Here is a 6,722-nt window from a genome sequence, read left to right on the forward strand (position 1 = left end):
TTATTATTATTATTATTATTATTATTATTATTATTTCATTACTATTATTACTATTATTCTTATTCTTCTTCTTCTTCTTCTTCTTATTATTATTATTATTATTATTATTATTATTATTATTATTATTATTATTATTATTATTATTATTATTATTATTATTATTATTATTATTATTATTATTTTATTACAATTCCTCTTCTTCTTCTTCTTCTTCTTCTTATTATTATTATTATTATTATTATTATTATTATTATTATTAGGTTAAATCAGGTATGTCAGGAAGCAGGTTGGTCATGTCATGACCCACACTTCCAACTTTTGGTCATCTGACAGAAGCTTTCCGCATATTATTATTATTTTATTCTCATTATTATTATATTATTATTATTATTAATTATTATCATTATCATTATTAATCATGGAAAAGAACTAAACCCGTGTGGATTAATTAGCGCCTGTAGAATCTGAGGTATTCAAGTTTGATCCAAGAAAGGAGAGGCTAATCCAATTCCTAGTATCAAATCTCATGATCATTGTAAAATAAAATAATAATGAGATAATGGTCCTCTTGAGATAATGATCCTCTTGAGATAATGGTCCTCTTGAGATAATGGTCCTCTTGAGATAATGGTCTTCTTGAGATAATGGTCCTCTTGAGATAATGATCCTCTTGAGATAATGGTCCTCTTGAGATAATGGTCTTCTTGAGATAATGGTCTTCTTGAGATAATGGTCTTCTTGAGATAATGGTCTTCTTGAGATAATGGTCCTCTTGAGATAATGGTCTTCTTGAGATAATGGTCCTCTTGAGATAATGGTCTTCTTGAGATAATGGTCTTCTTGAGATAATGATCCTCTTGAGATAATGGTCCTCTTGAGATAATGGTCTTCTTGAGATAATGGTCCTCTTGAGATAATGATCCTCTTGAGATAATGGTCCTCTTGAGATAATGGTCTTCTTGAGATAATGGTCTTCTTGAGATAATGGTCTTCTTGAGATAATGGTCTTCTTGAGATAATGGTCCTCTTGAGATAATGGTCTTCTTGAGATAATGGTCCTCTTGAGATAATGGTCTTCTTGAGATAATGGTCTTCTTGAGATAATGGTCTTCTTGAGATAATGGTCCTCTTGAGATAATGGTCTTCTTGAGATAATGGTCCTCTTGAGATAATGGTCTTCTTGAGATAATGGTCCTCTTGAGATAATGGTCTTCTTGAGATAATGGTCCTCTTGAGATAATGGTCTTCTTGAGATAATGGTCTTCTTGAGATAATGGTCTTCTTGAGATAATGGTCTTCTTGAGATAATGGTCCTCTTGAGATAATGGTCTTCTTGAGATAATGGTCCTCTTGAGATAATGGTCTTCTTGAGATAATGGTCTTCTTGAGATAATGGTCTTCTTGAGATAATGGTCCTCTTGAGATAATGGTCTTCTTGAGATAATGGTCCTCTTGAGATAATGGTCTTCTTGAGATAATGGTCTTCTTGAGATAATGGTCCTCTTGAGATAATGGTCTTCTTGAGATAATGGTCTTCTTGAGATAATGGTCTTCTTGAGATAATGGTCCTCTTGAGATAATGGTCTTCTTGAGATAATGGTCTTCTTGAGATAATGGTCTTCTTGAGATAATGGTCTTCTTGAGATAATGGTCCTCTTGAGATAATGGTCTTCTTGAGATAATGGTCTTCTTGAGATAATGGTCTTCTTGAGATAATGGTCTTCTTGAGATAATGGTCCTCTTGAGATAATGGTCTTCTTGAGATAATGGTCTTCTTGAGATAATGGTCTTCTTGAGATAATGGTCTTCTTGAGATAATGGTCCTCTTGAGACACCAAACATTATTTTCGGTAATAGTTAATAGTCAGCTAGGCCTGGATACCTTGTATATGTACTTGAAGAAATAAATATTATTATTAATATTAAAGTGTTGTGTGGCTTGGTTAACAACGTACTCGCCTCACTCATTGAGTGTCCAGGGTTCGATTCCCGGCACGGGTGGAAAAATTAGTTGTGTTATACCTACTGTTACTGTTCACCTAGAAGTAAGTAGGTACCTGAGTGTTAGTAAATTGTTGTGGCTTGTAAATTGTGAGTTCATTACCTCTGTAACTTGCTCAGCTATCAAAACTTTGGAGTCCAGTCCCTGGACCAATTATGTACCTCTGTAATCTTTTGACTACCGCCCACAGGATGGGTATGGGGTGCATAATAAACATATTAAACTAAAAACTTGCATCTTGAGGGAACAAGAATGATAAAGATGAAGATTTTATTTCTTTGTATAGTTTAGTTTAGTTTAATATCTTTATTATGCACCCCATACCCATCCTGTGGGCGGTAGTCAAAATATTACAAAGGTACATAATGGGTACAGGGACTGGACCCCACCCTGTATTTTGATTTGTTAAGGACAAAGAAAGGCACTATCATGCGGGGCATTTTGGGCAGACTAAACCCAATGCTTACAGATCACAATGAAGTTAGTTTAATATGTTTATTATGCACCCCATACCCATCCTGTGGGCGGTAGTCAAAAGATTACAGAGGTACATAATTGGTCCAGGGACTGGACTCCAAAGTTTTGATAGCTGAGCAAGTTACAGAGGTAATGAACTCACAATTTACAAAGGTAATGAACTCACAATTTACAAAGGTAATGAACACACAATTTACAAAGGTAATGAACTCCAGGTAAGTCTGGTCACAATCATGACAAGTTACAAAGGTATTTACAGATTACAGAGGTACGTAATGGGTCCAGGGACTGGGCCCCCAAAGTTTTGATAGCTGAACTAGGTACAAAGGTAATGAGCTCACAAGTTACAAAGGTAATGAATTCTGTAGAATGGTTAATTACGTTTATACATGGCTACAATCATGAACAAATTATAGAGTAATGAGCAATTCACACTTCCACACCCGGTCACAACTGTAATGAGTTATTGGTGCAAATATTGATTGTTGAGTCACACACACCACACACACACACACACACACACACACACACACACACACACACACACACACACACACACACACACACACACACACACACACACACACTTTAGTTTAATATCTTTATGCACCCCATACCCATCCTGTGGGCGGTAGTCAAAAGATTACAAAGGTACATAATGGGTCCAGTGAAGGACCACGATATCAATAAGACAAATACGTACAAACTAAGCATTTTGCGTAGACAGTCCTCAATGACACACTGACTTTCTTGGATTATCCTGAGCGGCTAACCATCTGGGTTTTGAAAAAAATTCCAACAAACCATAAGTTTATTTAGGTATAGGTAGACAAGCACGTCAAGAAATTAGAGAAAGTGCAAAGGTTTGCAACAAAACTAGTTCAAGAGCTACGGGAAATGTCTTACGAAGAAAGGTTAAGGGGAATTAACCTGACGACAATGGAGGACAGGAGGGTTAGGGATGACATGATAACAACGTACAAAATACTGCGAGGAATTGACAAGGTGAACAGAGACAGGATATTGAGGACTCAGATGATTCAAAAGGATGTTAGGAATTATTTCATTAGTCATAGAGTTGTCAGAAAGTGGAGTAGTCTGGCAAGTGACGTAGTGGAGGCAGGAACCATACACAGTTTTAAAATGAGGTATGATAAAGCTCATGGAGCAGGGAGAGAGAGGACCCAGTAGCGATCAGTAAAGAGGCGGGGCCAGGAGTTATGAATCGACCCCTGCAGCCACAAATAGGTGAGTACAACACTCATAACTACGCGCTAAACCCACTAGGGTCATACAGTGGTACAGGTACACACAAATACAATTATCATACATAAAAACATGTGTAAATTACCCAAGATAACCCCCAAACAGTCAAATATAACCAAAAATAGATGGAATTTTCAGGCTAAGTTACGTAACCTATACAAATATGATGTAACTTAACTTCCTAACATTAATTAAATGTTACCTAGCAAAATATATTTTTGTTAATATATTCACAAATAAGAATTTGCACCAGAAATAGTTCCTCCATGATGTACATAGATTGTACGTACAGTACTGAAAAATGTGAACTAATGTTTTAGTCATGCCAAGTAATTGTCAGTAACTATAACTTTCTTTTATTTTATAAAAGACTTGTATGCTTTATAATACCCCAGCACTAATTGTTATTTTGAGATATACTGTACTAGCATTTTTTTAATACACTGGCCGTCTCCCACCGAGGCAAGGTAACCAAAAAGAGAAACACTTTCACCATGTTTCACAGTATCAATGTCTTGCCCAGTGATGGACTTACATTCTTGGGGGCCCTGAAGTTTGAACAGTTACAGGGTCACCTTCGCAACCAGCAACGACTAGCTAACATGATACTTTAATAACCTTTTAATTTATATTTTAACTATTATTTTGTATTGAATTACACTCACACGTACCTGCTGTATATCCAAGCCCATTGCACATAAAACCTCTTTTACCCTCTCTCTCCACCCATTCCTAGGATGACCTCTACCCCACCTACCCTCCACCACAGGTTTATGCACCCTCCAAGTCATCCTATTTTGTTCCACCATCTCTAAATTACCAACCCTCCTCAACAACCCCTCCTCAGCCCTATGGAGAACACTTAGCAACTCCACATCGCTTCCTAATCTCCAAACTACAAATTCTCTGCATAATATTTACACCATACATTGCCCTCAGACACATCCACACTGCCTCCAGCCTCCTCCTTGCTCAAAATATTCACAACTCATGCTCCACCACCAGATGCAGACCAAACGAAATGTAAACTTTGCCAAATGGACCATTGTCACATCCTGCGTCATTATGTAATGGAGTGCGATAAAATTAATGAATTCAGAGACAACTCACTCAGAAATGTTCCAGAAATGCTAAAGCCATACCACGTTTAACACACCGCTTCTCGTCGAGCAGCGAAGTTAAGCAACGTTGGGTTTGGTTAGTACTTGGATGGGTGACCACCTGGGAACACCAAATGCTGTTGGCATAAATCTTAAAAGGACCCTAATGGAAACAAGCCACTCTGACTTTTCGGTTATAATAGAAACTTTACACATATGCTGCTATGCATGATAATTCTATGTAACTGTATCTGTGTATACCTGAATAAACTTACTTACACAGTGGTATATTACAAACCATTCTGGAAAAATACCCTGACTTTGCTCACTGCAAACAAAGCATTGCCACGTGTGTGTGTGTGTGTGTGTGTGTGTGTGTGTGTACTCACCTAGTTGTGGTTGCGGTGGTCGATTCACAGCTGGCCTCGCCTCTTCAACTGGCCACTACTCAGTCACTTTTCCCGCTCCGTGAGCGGGAGTCACTTATTTGTACAGAACTGCTTATTGCACGCAATCCAACATACGAGCCACAGCCCGGCTGGACAGGTACCGACTTTAGGTGCTTGTCCAGTGCCTGCTTGAAGACTGTCAGGAGTCTATTGGTAATCCCCTTTATGTATGCTAGGAGGCAGTTGAACAGTCTCGGGCCCCTGACACTTGTTGTATTGTCTCTTAACGTGCTAGTGACACCCCTGCTTTTCATTGGGGGGATGTTGCATTGTCTGCCGAAAGCAAAAGACTCGGCAGACGAAGAAGTTCCTGAACTTGTACTCCCTGGAACGCAGGCGGAAGAGATACATGATTATATACACCTGGAAAATTCTAGAGGAACTAGTACCGAACTTGCACACGAAAATCACTCACGAAAGCAAAAGACTCGGCAGACGATGCAACATCCCCCCAATGAAAAGCAGGGGTGTCACTAGCACGTTAAGAGACAATACAATAAATGTCAAGGGCCCGAGACTGTTCAACTGCCTCCCAGCATACATAAGGGGGATTACCAATAGACCCCTGGCTGTCTTCAAGCAGGCACTGGACAAGCACCTAAAGTCGGTACCTGACCAGCCAGGCTGTGGCTCGTACGTTGGATTGCATGCAGCCAGCAGCAACAGCCTGGTTGATCAGGCTCTGATCCACCAGGAGGCCTGGTCACAGACCGGGCCGTGGGGGTGTTGACCCCTGGAACTCTCTCCAGGTAAACTCCAGATATGTATGGATCCTGTCTCCACTACATCATTACCCAGGCTATTCCACTTCCTGACAACTCTGTGACTGAAGAAATACTTCCTAACATCCCTTTGACTCATCTGAGTCTTAAACTTCCAATTGTGACCCATTGTTTCTGTGTCCCATCTCTGGAACATCCTGTCTCTGTCCACCTAGTTTATTCCGCGCAGTGTTTTGTATGTCGTTATTATGTCTCCCCTAACCCTCCTGTCCTCCAGTGTCTTCAGACCAATTTCCCTTAACCTTTCTTCGTAGGACAATCCCTGTAGCTCTGGGACTAGTCTTGTTGCAAACCTTTGCACTTTCTTTAACTTCTTGACGTGCTTGACCAGGTGTGGATTCCAAACTGGTGCTGCATACTCCAGTATGGGCCTGACATAAGTGGTGTACAGAGTCTTGAACGATTCCTTACTGAGGTGTGTGTGTATGTGTGTACTCACCTAATTGTGCGCTTGTGTGTGTACTCATCTAATTGTGGTTGCAGGGGTCGAGACTGTAACTACAATTAGGTGAGTACACACACAAAAAAGTACTTACAATTAGGTGAGTACACACACACACACACCAGCACACAATTAGGTGAGTACGCACACATACCCCAGTAGGGAATCGTTCAAGACTCTACATCACTTACGTCAGGCCCATAC

The 6,722-nt window shown here is 39.5% G+C and overlaps 1 pseudogene; it reads left to right on the top strand.

The window, feature by feature from the left end:
• The first annotated feature begins 4,874 nt into the window (after positions 1–4,874).
• Positions 4,875–4,991, top strand: LOC128697593 (5S ribosomal RNA; annotated as a pseudogene).
• Positions 4,992–6,722: the final 1,731 nt, after the last annotated feature.

The sequence above is a fragment of the Cherax quadricarinatus genome, chromosome 44 (genome assembly GCF_038502225.1).
Source record: "Cherax quadricarinatus isolate ZL_2023a chromosome 44, ASM3850222v1, whole genome shotgun sequence".
Lineage (NCBI taxonomy): Eukaryota > Metazoa > Arthropoda > Malacostraca > Decapoda > Parastacidae > Cherax > Cherax quadricarinatus.